This window comes from Scylla paramamosain, chromosome 48 (assembly GCF_035594125.1).
Source record: "Scylla paramamosain isolate STU-SP2022 chromosome 48, ASM3559412v1, whole genome shotgun sequence".
Taxonomy (NCBI): domain Eukaryota; kingdom Metazoa; phylum Arthropoda; class Malacostraca; order Decapoda; family Portunidae; genus Scylla; species Scylla paramamosain.
This window is the reverse complement of record NC_087198.1, coordinates 6,279,599-6,294,583: the sequence shown is the minus strand read 5'-3', so window position 1 is coordinate 6,294,583 and position 14,985 is coordinate 6,279,599. Positions and strand designations below refer to the sequence as shown.

General features: G+C 44.3%; 1 long non-coding RNA gene across 2 annotated transcripts; it reads left to right on the top strand.

The window, feature by feature from the left end:
- Window positions 1-4,547: 4,547 nt before the first annotated feature.
- Window positions 4,548-12,372, top strand: LOC135095265 (uncharacterized). Of its 2 annotated transcripts, none has more exons than XR_010264190.1 (4): window positions 4,548-4,710; window positions 6,498-6,743; window positions 7,923-8,138; window positions 12,003-12,372. It is a non-coding gene; the product is annotated as an uncharacterized LOC135095265 (long non-coding RNA). The 2 variants fall into 2 exon arrangements; XR_010264189.1 differs by having other exon boundaries at window positions 11,926-12,372.
- Window positions 12,373-14,985: the final 2,613 nt, after the last annotated feature.

Here is a 14,985-nt window from a genome sequence, read left to right as displayed (position 1 = left end):
TTTGTTACTTATATTTATATATATATATATATATATATATATATATATATATATATATATATATATATATATATATATATATATATATATATATATATAGAGAGAGAGAGAGAGAGAGAGAGAGAGAGAGAGAGAGAGAGAGAGAGAGAGAGAGAGAGAGAGAGAGAGAGAGAGAGAGAGAGAGAGAGAGAGAGAGAGAGAGAGAGAGAGAGAGAGAGAGAGAGAGAGAGAGAGAGAGAGAGAGAGAGAGAGAGAGAGAGAGAGAGAGAGAGGGCAATCTCACAGTACAGTGTCATGTTGAATCCAGTGTGTACCAATGAGTTCTCCGTCATTAAATGAGGCACCCTCGTCCCCGTGTGTTTTATTGGCACACATATCAACATATCAACGACTTGCCACAGCCTCCAATCTGCCAGAATCACCACTTCACTCTGGTTCTCCACGCTGCCAACACTCCAAGCAGCTTCATGGACTGGGCAGGTTACAAGCATCATCACTCCGTCAACTCCACAACAACACAGGTGACTACTAGTAGTCAGCACAGAACCACTGGTGGGTGGGTCGCCATCACTGGTCACACACACTGCCACCAAAACACTCTTACAATAAGTGGTGGCAAGCATCTTTCATACAAGTGGTCACACAAACACAACCGCTGCAGTAATATTATCATTGTCTTATTCCTGTTATGGTCATTATAAGTATTACCATTAATACTATTACCATTATTGATTTTATTATTATTATCAATATTATTATTATTATTATTATTATTATTATTATTATTATTATTACATTTATTATTATTACCATTGCATCATCATCATCATCATCATCATTGTTGTCATAGGTTGCGGAAAACAGGCGGGAGAAGAAGGCTGCAGACAGGTTAGGCTTCCAAAGCAAAGCGAAACAAAACAACAATGAGGCAGCAAAATAATAAAAAGAAATAGTAATAATGAAAGAATAAAAGAAAAAGAACCTGAAGTATAGCGAGGAAGTGGAACAAGTCAGGAGGAAGAGAAGTGGAGGGTCGAGGCACAGCTGACGAGGTGGAGGCAGGCGTCACGGCGCTCCTGAGGCACAGCAAAGGAAAGTGTACATAGAGGCAGTGGAACGGGAGGGGGGGAGGGGCAGGGAAAGGCTGGGAGGGTACCATGCTATGTTAATGTATGCTGGTAAACGAGAGTACTGTAACTGTTGTTGCTGTTGTTGTTGTTGTTGTTGTTGTTGTTGTTGTTGTCGTTGTTGTTGTTGTTGTTGTTGTTGTTGTTGTTGTTGGTGTGAGGGTCATTATTATTGTCATTATTACCAGTGTTATTATTGTGGTTGTTGTGGTTGTGGTGGTAGGTCTTAATGAAGTGCATTGTAATGTTCCAGCCTCCCCATTACCTGCTCATGAACAACCATCTCCATTGTCTTTTCTTTCATCCAAGTATTTCCTGACAAATGCAATATTTCCGAGATGGCACCTCCTGCTGCCCTCAACACCTGCTTTATCTCATCTTTCAGTGATAAATTGCACTCTGTTATCACACCGAAAGGCGGGTTCACACTTGCCAATTCGCTGCTGAATTGCCAGCCGCCGCAAGCCGCGATAGCCCGCCGGTGGAAATTTTGGTGCCTGGCGGCTGAATTGCCAGCCACGCCAACAACACCGACAGGTTGGGCTTGTCCAGCCGCGCGCTGCTCTGTTTACCTCAGGTCCTCGGGGGAGTTGTGCATGGTGTGGCGTCCTGAGGCACAAAAGTTGATGTTGGAGCTAATGACGAACCAACAACGTCATCACTGGGACCCAAGACTCTCTCTCTCTCTCTCTCTCTCTCTCTCTCTCTCTCTCTCTCTCTCTCTCTCTCTCTCTCTCTCTCTCTCTCTCTCTCTCTCTCTCTCTCTCTCTCTAAAAGAGTAGTATCGCTGCAGAAGGGGCCAAGTTGTCAGTAATTACCGATCGGTGTTCCTAAGCTGTTGTTAGATAACGCAGCGTCAGTGTGAGGCGTTCACCAGGAGTCACTGCATCCCTCACGTGGGCATCCTCCTTCTTGATAGGCGAGTCACAAGCCGCAGGAGACCACGGTACTGCTCCTTGTTGAGGCCTATCCACTGCCTCATGGTGGCTGGGTCTTGCAGGCTCGGCTCAGGCAAAAGAGCGTGGCAGACGCGCCTTCCTTCTCTTCTATTCAGCCAGGGACGTGTGTACAGGCGCCTCCTGTTCCGTTATATCTTCCACTACGCCAAAAGAAATACAATTATCACCGACATTGTTGCTGGAGGAAGAGATCTTGCTGAGTTGGCAAGTTTTTGCCTGCCTTCTTTACTGCCGTGGCTGGCAGTAATCTTTCGGCTGAACACATCCAGCCTCTTGAGGTCGTCATTCTTCACAACAATCAAACATTCGCTTTTACCTTCATTCGCCTTCACCTGATTATAATTTGTTCCTTTTGCACACACCTTCCTTACTTCTGCTCAGCTTGGTCTCTGTATTTCTCACGTCAATCATCGACCAAGAAAACTGAGAGTATCATGTCCTGGTTCAATACTTTCTTCCTTCTCTCACCACGTTAACCAGTATTCTCAGTCATTCACCACTGTTCTGTTCACCTCCCCAATGCAAGAGTTAACCAGTATTCTCAGTCATTCACCACTGTTCTGTTCACCTCCCCAATGCAAGAGTTAACCAGTATTCTCAGTCATTCACCACTGTTCTGTTCACCTCCCCAATGCAAGAGTTAACCAGTATTCTCAGTCATTCACCAATGTTCTGTCCACCTCCCCAATGCAACACTTAACCAGTATTCTCAGTCATTCACCATTGTTCTGTCCACCTCCCCAATGCAAGAGTTAACCAATATTCTTAGTCATTCCTCCCTTTCTCTGGTAAACTCTGGAACTCCCAGCCTGCTTCTGTATTTCCTCCTTCCTGTGACTTGAACTCTTTCAGGAGGGAGGCTTCAACACACTTATCCTTCAATTTTTGACTACCGCTTCTGTCTCTATTCGGGGACCGGCACTTCAGTGGGCATTTTTTGTTGATTTATTGTTTTTATATAATATTGTTGCCCTTGGCCGGTGCACAGATCAAGGAAGCTCCACCCGTGGCCTGTCACCTCCAGCCTTGCTCCACGAGGCGCCGCGCCACCCGCCGCCTACCTCACCAACTCTTGACAGCTGCTGCCAGTGCTGATGAAGCGTTGCCTCACCAGCACGGAAAGCAGTGAACAGGTTACTTTTCCAAGGTGTGTCATTAATGAAGTCCATGCATCAGTGTATGTAGGTGGAAAGCTGACAGGTGACAGCATGGCCCACTAACAGACACAGACTGTGGAGTTCCACCTACTCTCAAAAGGCTGTGTTACCTGAAGCTACAGGTTTTCAAGGGAGCTTTTACGACTTGAGTGACAGGTTAACAACATTTCTACATTGTCGACAGGAGAAACGCCCTTGAGAACCCGCCGAGTCACCTCTCTGGCCTTTAAAAACAGTGGTGTTGAGAGGACAGTGTTCAACAAAGAGGCAGCACCACACGTGTAGTGGGCTTGGTGATTCAGTTCACTCAGCACTTCCTCACACGCCTCCACACACCGGATACACAGCCGAGCCTTACACTACAAGCCAATGTACCTGCACGCCAGAATAACACAACGAAATTATATGCACGAATGCTTTGCACACCTCCACAGAACAGTTAGCATGCATATTCTGTTGACAATGGTTCACCTTTGTTACATCTGCCGTCACATTGACCACAGCCTTTTTGCTTGTCTTTGTACAACAATCGCGGTTTTTTTACCTATTGATGATTCATTTACTTATTTCCTTCTCTCACAGGTACATTAGCAGTAATTAAGGCCGTGATGGAACTCTGCAGTTCATTATTGCTCTGTCCAACTTGACTCTTCCTTTTCACTTCGTTCTTTCAAGATAGAAGCTTAAAGTCGTGCCCTAAACCAGATACTGCAACCACATACTGCAACCACATACTGCAACCACATACTGCAAACACATACTGCAACCACATACTGCAACCACATGCTGCAAACACATACTGCAAACACATGCTACAAACACATACTGCAAATGCGTACTGCAAATGCGTACTACAAAGGCATTAATGAAATCCCAGTCTAGAACTTTTGTATTCACTGATCAGTACTAGCAAACGCTGAAATGTTCTTAGCGATTATATAGGAATGCTGTTAATTTTATCATAATTCTGAAATAAAAGACGTGGTTCTCAAGTAGGCGAAGCATAATTTATTTTCATGCCGTAATTTCAAAGACAGACTTCTCGATAGGAAACAAGGAAGAATGCTTTAACCCGGCGGTCTCTTTAACATTTAATTTATTCTTTGCCTAGAAGTTTATACATAACATGTACATAAGAAGTAAGTAGCAGAAGTAAATGGTCACCGACGCATAGGAAATTAGTAACAAAATGGTGTTACTGGAGACGGAAGCGTAGACATGAGTTACTATATATTACAAGAAAGAGAACTAGACGATTAAGACCAAAGAAAACATCACAGTACTTGTAAAAAATACACTGAATTTAATAATGCACAGTAAAATAGTAACAGGACAGTGATAGTGAAGATAGAAGAAAAGTGTTTGCCCTAACGGTCTCTTGGCGTTGTTTACAAGAACCGTGATGGCGGACAGAAGGGTTCGGTGACCAGTGACACTCTTTCAATTTCCCCCACTCCCAGAACTCAGGTGAGGCAGGGACCGCCGCCCACCCTTCCGCCCCTCCCTCCTCTACCTCCACCCGCGCACACACGCACGCACACACCTGAAATAAGAGAGAAAAGCAGGTGTTTGTTAACCTCCCTCTGTGTGTTTGTGTGTGTGTTTGTCGTGTCAGTGTTCCTTGCCTTTATTTCCTTCCTTATTCTGTGTCTGTATGTTTGTCTTCCTTCACTTCATTTACACTCAGCCTTCCTCTTCTTCCCCCTCCTCCTCTTCTTCCTCCTCCTCTTCTTCTTGTTCTTGTTCCACGTTACAAAATTCATTAAACAGGGAACCAACAAAACTGGAAAGCTAACAGCCTTTGAATCATTATCCGTGTAAGAAATGGCAGACAAAGCAAGATGTAGGGACACATTGTGCACAAGAGTGTCACATAAGTCCGCGCCACCACCACCGCTTCTCTCAGACGAAGTGACGCGGGTGTTACGGCTCCTGTGACGCGTCCACTGACAGAGTAACAAGATTGACACATTTTAAACATTAGAAGCGCTCTTAGTGACCCAAGGCTGTGGAGGCTGTGTCACTGGGAGAGGCACAGCAAGCCAAACCAACCTTACCTTAACTCTCTCTCTCTCTCTCTCTCTCTCTCTCTCTCTCTCTCTCTCTCTCTCATACATGCATAAACACAACAGCTATAATGAGAGAGAGAGACAGAGAGAGAGAGAGAGAGTGGTATCCTCGCCTGACCTGGTAACACTGCAAGGAAAATACACATCTAGCAATGCAGACCTGCCAGACGCCGGCCAGCCGGGGACCCCACGTCGACACTAGTGCTCTAACCTGTCCTAAGTTAACCTAACCTGTCCTAAGTTAACCTAACCTAACTAGACTGCATAGACTCAACTTGCTGTTACACTTGCTGTTGTGCTGTTGTGTGTGAACGGTGACAGATTAACAACATTTCTGCATTACTGACAGGAGAAAAACGCTTTTAAAAGGCTGTAGTTGAAGTGACGCAGGTTTTCAAGGGTGTTTTTACAGTTGCAGTGACAGATTAACAACATTTCTGCATTACTGACAGGAGAAACACTCTTTTAAAAGACTCTAGTTGAAGTGACACAGGTTTTCAAGGGTGTTTTTACAGTTGCAGTGACAGATTAACAATATTTCTGCATTACTGACAGGAGAAACACTGTTAAAAGGCTGTAGTTGAAGTGACAAGGGTTTTCAAGGGTGTTTTTACAGTTGCAGTGACACATTAACAACATTTCTGCATTACTGACAGGAGAAACACTCTTAAAAGGCTGTAGTTGAAGTGACGAGGGTTTTTCAAGGGTGTTTTTACAGTTGCAGTGACAGATTAACAATATTTCTGCATTACTGACAGGAGAAACTCTTTTACAAGGCTGTAGTTGAAGTGACGCGGGTTTTCAAGGGTGTTTTTACAGTTGCAGTGACAGATTAACAACATTTCTGCATTACTGACAGGAGAAACACTCTTGAGAACCAGGTTAACCTTCCCTTTGGCCTGGCATAACAGTTGTGGTGAGAGAGCACAGGGCCTCTGGTGAATGACTGAGAATACTGGTTAACTGGTAGAAGATAGCTAGAGATGCAACACTGTGTCGGTGACAGTGAGAGAGAGAGAGAGAAAGAGAGAAACTTAGTAATATGATGAATCCTTGCTGTTACTATCATTACTACTACTACTACTACTACTACTACTACTACTACTACTACTACTACTACTACTACTACTACTACTACTACTACTATGTAAAGTGTCAATATTAATAATCTTTTGTGTCTTACAGATATTCAACAAGAAAGGGAAAAGAAGAGAGAGAGAGAGAGAGAGAGCAAGAGGCACACAGACAGACAGGCAGTGAGAGAGAGAGAGCGAGAGACAGACAGACAGACAGAGAGAGAGAGAGAGAGAGAGCAAAATGAAGGGTGATCTGTGCCCCCTTTCTCTGTCACAGCCAGCAGCCACAGACCTGCCTGATATTGCTCAGTTTTTATCTATTTATATGTCTGAGGAAGAGACACTAGCTCTGCAGGTTTGTATACTACTACTACTACTACTACTACTACTACTACTACTACTACTACTACTACTACTACTACTACTACTACTGCCTCTTGACTGACACAAGGGTGACTAGGAGTGGGTCTGGTGGGGGTCTTCAAGTGGCACAGGGGACATGACAAGAGTGACTAAGAGGGGGTCTGGTGGGGGTCTTCAAGTGGCACAGGGGACATGACAAGAGTGACTAAGAGGGGGTCTGGTGGGGGTCTTCAAGTGGCACAGGGTACATGACAAGAGTGACTAAGAGGGGGTCTGGTGGGGGTCTTCAAGTGGCACAGGGGACATGACAAGGGTGACTAGGAGTGGGTCTGGTGGGGGTCTTCAAGTGGCACAGGGGACATGACAAGGGTGACTAAGAGGGGGTCTGGTGGGGGTCTTCAAGTGGCACAGGGGACATGACAAGGGTGACTAAGAGGGGGTCTGGTGGGGGTCTTCAAGTGGCACAGGGGACATGACAAGGGTGACTAGGAGTGGGTCTGGTGGGGGTCTTCAAGTGGCACAGGGGACATGACAAGGGTGACTAGGAGTGGGTCTGGTCACTCAGCAAGGAGTTAGGACTGAAAGGCAAGGCCTCCACTTTGCGTGACTTTGTGATGCAGAATAATAGTGTACAGCAATTAATGTATTTGTTGTGCCTCTAAAATATGTCACACAGATTATGTCACTTCATCCCACTCAGTATTTCAACAAGCTTGACATGACGTAACATAACCTAACCTAACCTTACCTAGCATAACATAACCTAACCTAACCTAACCTAACGTAAGCTAACCTAACCTAACCTAACCTAACCTAACCTAACCTAACCTAACTTAACCTAACCTTACCTAACATAACATAACATAACCTAACCTAACCTAACTTAACCTAACCTAACCTAACTTAACCTAACCTAACGTAACCTAACCTAACCTAACCTAACCTAACGTAACCTAACCTAACCTAACTTAACCTAACCTAAAATTACCTAACATAACATAACATAACCTAACCTAACGTAACCTAACCTAACCTAACCTAACTTAACCTAACCTAACCTAACTTAACCTAACCTAACCTAACCTAACCTAACCTAAGCTAACCTAACCTAACCTAACCTAACCTAACCTAACCTAACGTAAGCTAACCTAAGCTGTTTTTTTCACACAAGAGGGACGAGTGAGCAGTGTGATGAGCCACAGTGTATTCACAGCCACAGAGCAGCCCACACAGCACACAGAATTGACACCACAGCCAGCACTACCACCACCGCCACCGCCGCCACCACAACAGCAGCAGCAACAGCAACAACAACAACAACAACAACAACAACAACGGGATCATGATTTCAGTGTCATGTCTCTGGTCTCTCACAGCCCCAATGCAGGTAAACAGTAGTAGTAGTAGTAGTAGTAGTAGTAGTAGTAGTAGTAGTAGTAGTAGTAGTAGTAGTGGTGGTGGTGGTGGTGGTAGTAGTAGTAGTAGTAGTAGTAGTAGTAGTAGTAGTAGTAGTAGTAGTAGTAGTGGTGGTGGTGGTGGTGGTGATGGTAGTAGTAGTAGTAGTAGTAGTAGTAGTAGAGATGCAACACTGCGGTGGTGACAGTGAGAGAGAGAGAGAAAGAGAGAAACTTAGTAATATGATGAATCCTTGCTGTTACTATCATTACTACTACTACTACTATTACTACTACTACTACTACTACTACTACTACTACTACTATGTAAAGTGTTAATGTTAATAATCTTTTGTATGAAACACACCTCCCTATTTCCATCTGCTATCCCCATCCATAAGCTTGTCTAATCTTCTCTTAAAGCTCTCTAGTGTCCTACCACTAACTACATGATTACTGAATCCGTTCCACTCATCTACCACTCTATTTGAGAACCAGTTTTTTCCTATCCTTCCTAAACCTAAATTTTTCAAGCTTGAACCTGTTATCTCTTGTCCTACCCTGGTTGCTGATCCTAAGAATTTTGCTTACATCTCCCTTGTTATAACCCTTATACCACTTAAAGACTTCTATCAGGTCCCCTCTTAACCTATGTCTCTCTAGAGAATGTAAATTTAACAGCTTCAACCTCGCCTCGTAAGGAATACTCCTCATCCCCTGTATCCTTTTAGTCATTCTCCTCTGTACTGATTCTAATAGACCTATATCTTTCCTGTAATGTGGGGACCAGAACTGCACCGCGTAGTGTAGATGAGGTCTGACCAGCGCCAAGTATAACTTTAATATTACTTCCGGCCTTCTACTTTTAACACTCCTAAAAATGAATCCTAGTACCCTATTTGCCCTGTTTCTGGCTTCTATGCATTGTTTCCCTAGACGGAGTTAGGTTAGGTTAAGTTAGGTTAGGTTAGGTTAGGTTATGTTATGTTAGGTAAGGTTAGGTTAAGTTAGGTTAGGTTAGGTTAGGTTAAGTTAGGTTAGGTTAGGTTATGTTATGTTAGGTAAGGTTAGGTTAAGTTAGGTTAGGTTAGGTTATGTTATGCTAGGTAAGGTTAGGTTAGGTTAGGTTACGTCATGTCAAGCTTGTTGAAATACACTGACTGGGATGAAAGTGACATAATCTGTGTGACATAACCTAACCTAACCTAACCTAACCTAATACACTATTTGCCTTGTTTCTGGCTTCTATGCATTGTTTCCCTAGACGGAGTTCAGAGCTAACTATAACCTGGCATATCCTGCATGTTTTCCTGGGTGAAGACAGTTAAAAAATAATCATTCAGAAGTTTACTTATCTCCTCCCCAGAAGTAACCAGCTCCCATCTGCTGCCTTTAATGGACCTACAGTATCCTTATTCTTCGTCCTGTATACCTGATAAAATCCCTTGAGGTCTGTCTTTGCCTGGCTGGCTACCTTTAATTCATAATTGCCCTTTGCTTTCCTCGTTAACCTCCTTACTGTTCTAACTAATTCATTGTATTGTGACCTTAACATTTCTTCACCTGCCCTCAATCTCATATATACTTCTCTTACACCCTATACGGTAAAATCCCTCTCATCCAGCATTCCAGTATCTGGCAGCCTCAAGCATCCGGCACAATTTTCCCCGAGCCTTAAAATCAATAAAAAATCAATGCGTACTCATAAAATCGATAAAAATTCCCACGCGAGGCATACTTTGTCCCCTCGCCACCAGAGCACACTGCTTGGCGCCACCCGCGGCCCACTGCACCGCGTTCACCCAGTGACTCGGCCCCGCGTGTGCACTGTTTATCGCCTGACTCCTTCACCGTGCCTAAAGTTGTAGAAGAGAGGAAGCGTGTTGTGCTTACACTGAAGCAGCCAATCAGATCAGCTGGTCTTTGATGTGGTAAGATGTGTGAGTGTAGGGATTGTGGACACAATTTCACTTCTATTCAAGTATCCGGCATGTCGGCGGGGAGTCCCGTTGATGCCGGATAAGAGGGATTTTACCGCATAATGCTTTAACCTAGCAGTCGTCCATTTAGGGTTTTTTTTGTGTGATCTTATTGTCCTATACGGGATATTTGCTGACTGGCCCGTGTGAAATTTATCTACGAAATATTTATACATTTCATCTACATTTACCTCACCCAATCCCCTCATCTTGGCCCCTACCATCCTCTCCACTCCCTCGTTTACTCGCCTCGACCTCACCTCTCTCATTTCAGCATGACCTGACATTCCAACACATTCACACCTGTCTGCCCCTTCCTCTCTCCTCCGCCCCTTATGGACACATCTTGCCTCCTGTTGTCCTGCACCCTCGCGCCTCACCTCGCGTCTCACCCTGCCTTATCTCTCTGAACTCCGTCCCTGACCTGACCTGACCCTGCATCCCTTGCCAGTCCAGTCTTTGGAGGTACCTTTTTAATTCCTCAAAGTGTGTTTTCCTAAAGTCAGGTATTTTACTAGTCTTTTTGCTTCTAACAGTTTATTATTCCCATTCTAAATTGTACCTAATTTCCCTATGGTCACTGTTACCTCCAACTGCTGCCCTCCAACCTCTACCTGCGTGACTCTAGTAGTAGTGGTGGTGGTGATGGTGGTGGTAGTAGCAGTAGTAGTAGTATTAGTGGTGGTGAGAGAGAGAGAGAGAGAGAGAGAGAGAGAGAGAGAGAGAGAGAGAGAGAGAGAGAGAGAGAGAGATTGGTTTTCAGAGTGGTGGGTAAGTGTATTGGGCTAGAATGCGTCTGAAATGGGCTGGATTGGGCTAGAATGGACTGTATTGAGCTGGAATGGGCTAGAATGACCTGGATTGGGCTAGAATGGGTCTGAAATGAGCTGGATTGGGCTAGAATGGGCTGGATTGGGGCGGAATGGGCTAGAATGGGCTGTGTTGTTCTAGAATAGGCTGGATTGGGCTAGAATGGGCTGTATTGGGCTGGAATGGGCTAGAATGACCTGGATTGGGCTAGAATGGGCTGGATTGGGCTGAAATAGGCGGGAAAGGTCTGGATTGGGCTGGAATGAGTTGGGGTGAGGTAGATTGGGCTGGAATAGGCTGGGATGGGCTGGATTGGGCTGGAATGAGTTGGAGTGAGCTGGATTAGGCTGGAATAGGCTGGGATGGGCTGGATTGGGCTGGAATAGGCTGGATTGGGCTGGAATGAGTTGGAGTGAGCTGGATTGGGCTGGAATAGGCTGGGTTTGGCTGGATTGGGCTGGAATAGGCTGGGTTGGGCTGGATTGGGCTACAATGAGGTAAATATGGGACTGTTTGTCAAGAGTGAAAAAAAAACATGATTTTTCTTAAAATATAAAAAAAAAAAAAAATTATTTGATTTAAACTATATTTTTTGTATTAAAGTTATTGTTGCTTTATTTTATTTATTTTTATTTATTTATTTTGTTTTATTTATTTATTTAGTTTTTTGTTTAGTAAGCTTGTGTGAGTGATGAGGCCATGCTGTTGTTGTTGTTATTGTTGTTGTTGTTGTTGTTGTTGTTGTTGTTGTTGTTGTTGTTGTTGTTGTGAAGCAGGCCAGTGTTCGTGACACAACACACTCCATTACACAGTTAACAAACAAATAATTTTTTGCATTAAAAAATGACAAATAGCAGAAAGTGTAATCAGATCAGTTATATTAATAACTAACTAACTTCGCATTAAAAAAAACAAAAAAAACATAAGCTCATTAAACTTCATAATTAATTTTGTTATCATTATTACCAACAAAAAACAAATTGTGTTTGAGGTGCAAGAGATGCTGGGAGGAGACTGCCAGGGAGGTGATGGGAGAGAGGGAGCCCCATGCTGCTTCACCTTTCCCAGGGTGAGTGCTGGCAGTCTGGCCAGGCGGCGGTGGTGGTGGTGGTGGTGACGCTACCCGGGGACAGGCAGCGTGGTGGTGGTTGGCCTGGTGTCTCTGGCCAGGTGGTGCGGGGCCTGGAGGAGGTGCAGGAGGCAGCCCGCCACTGCCCCACTGCTGAGGTGACTGTGGTGCAGTGTGGCGTGGTGCTGGCACGGCACTGCTGCACCACACCACACACCACACCACCGCCACCATCATTTATTTATTTATTTATTTTTGAGTAGACAAGCAAACACATACACACGCCCATAAACACACACACACACACACACACACACACACACACACACACACACACACACATACATACAGACAGACATACAGACAGACAGACGGACACACATGTAAAGTTCAGAGTGCATGTTGTGGTGATGTCAGTGTGTTGTGTGATGGTGGCGGGTATTGGTGTGAATATTGGCGGCAGGACACACCGCTCCACGCATTGCTCCTTCACTAACAACACGAAAGTTTTCAGCGCAAACACTTCTGTTATCAATATTCACACTGTCTCATTTTGCTTCTCAATAAAATTATTGTACAAACACAAATCTTGCTTTTCATTTTCCTTCAGGTGGAAGTGAAAGGCCGCGCTGCACCCTCAATTACACTAGTGCTCCTTTTATGACCATTACTACTATTATTATTATTATTATTATCATTATTATTATTATTATTATTATTATTATCATTATTATTAACTGTAGGTTGACTTTGTAAGTTTGCTTTAGTCACCGTCAATCTGTGCCATTCTCTTTGAAGACTGCGTTGATGGAAGGGGTGACTGCACCAATGTCACTGCGGGGGACTGCGCTCAAAACTTTGCCACGCTTGACTTTCCTTGGTGACGGAATACACAGAGGGGATGTGCCGCAACACTGCAGCAAAGGCAGGGGAGATGTGGGCACTTATACAGTCATACCAGTGACGTAATGGCTGCACCGCTTATTTGGGTGGCTCATGAATAACAAGATAAAGTTAAACAAACGCAAAATTTTGTGAGGACGAGGAGCAAAGGGATTTACGTTGTAGCATTGTTTGAGTGAGCGGTAGAAGACAGCTAGATATGGAACATTGCGGCGGTGAGAGAGAGGCTGAAGACAGTCAGTTAGAGGAGAGGAGTTGATGAGACGAAAAGCTTTTGATTCCACCCTGTCTAGAAGAGCAGTATGAGTGGAACCCCCCAGACATGTGAAGCATACTCCATACATGGACGGATAAAGCCCTTGTACAGAGTTAGCAGCTGGGGGGGTGGGATGAGAAAAACTGGGGGAGACGTCTCAGAACACCTAACTTCATAGAAGCTGTTTTAGCTAGAGATGAGATGTGAAGTTTCCAGTTCAGATTATAAGTAAAGGACAGACCGAGGATGTTCAGTGTAGAAGAGGGGGACAGTTGAGTGTCATTGAAGAAGAGGGGATAGTTGTCTGGAAGGTTGTGTCGAGTTGATAGATGGAGGAATTGAGTTTTTGAGGCATTGAACAATACCAAGTTTGCTCTGCCCCAATCAGAAATTTTAGGAAGATTAGAAGTCAGGCGTTCTGTGGCTTCCCTGCATGATATGTTTACCTCCTGAAGGGTTGGACGTCTATGAAAAGACGTGGAAAAGTGCAGGGTGGTATCATCAGCGTAGGAGTGGATAGGACAAGAAGTTTGGTTTAGAAGATCATTAATGAATAATAAGAAGAGAGTGGGTGACAGGACAGAACCCTGAGGAACACCACTGTTAATAGATTTAGAAGAACAGTGACCGTCTACCACAGCAGCAATAGAACGGTCAGAAAGGAAACTTGAGATGAAGTTACAGAGAGAAGGATAGAAACCGTAGGAGGGTAGTTTGGAAATCAAAGCTTTGTGCCAGACTCTATCAAAAGCTTTTGATATGTCCAAGGCAACAGCAAAAGTTTCACCAAAATCTCTAAAAGAGGATGACCAAGACTCAGTAAGGAAAGCCAGAAGATCACCAGTAGAGCGGCCTTGACGGAACCCATACTGGCGATCAGATACAAGGTTGTGAAGTGATACATGTTTAAGAATCTTCCTGTTGAGGATAGATTCAAAAACTTTAGATAGGCAGGAAATTAAAGCAATAGGACGGTAGTTTGAGGGATTAGAACGGTCACCCTTTTTAGGAACAGGTTGAATGTAGGCAAACTTCCAGCAAGAAGGAAAGGTAGATGTTGACAGACAGAGCTGAAAGAGTTTGACTAGGAAAGGTGCAAGCACGGAGGCACAGTTTTGGAGAACAATAGGAGGGACCCCATCAGGTCCATAAGCCTTAGAAATAGATGTGATGGCATTGGTGCCATCTGGTTGAAGTAGAGTAGGGAAAGAAGAAGAAGCAAAGTTATTGGAGATATTTTTGGCTAGATGCCAGAAGTCACGAGGGGAGTTACATCTTGAAAGGTTTTGACATTTTCTGTTAATGAAGGAGTTTTTGGCTAGTTGGAGAACTGACTTGGCATGGTTCCGGGCAGAAATATAAAGTGCATGAGATTCTGGTGATGGAAGGCTTAAGTACCTTTTGTGGGCCACCTCTCTATCATGTATAGCACGAGAACAAGCTGTGTTAAACCAAGGTTTAGAAGGTTTAGGGCGAGAAAAAGAGTGAGGAATGTACGCCTCCATGCCAGAGACTATCACCTCTGTTATGCGCTCAGCACACAAAGACGGGTCTCTGACACGGAAGCAGTAGTCATTCCAAGGAAAATCAGCAAAATACCTCCTCAGGTCCCCCCAACTAGCAGAGGCAAAACGCCAGAGGCACCTTCGCCTAGGGGGATCCTGAGGAGGGATTGGAGTGATAGGACAAGATAAAGATATGAGATTGTGATCGGAGGAGCCCAACGGAGAAGAAAGGGTGACAGCATAAGCAGAAGGATTAGAGGTCAGGAAAAGGTCAAGAATGTTGGGCGTATCTCCAAGACGGTCAGGAATACAAGTAGG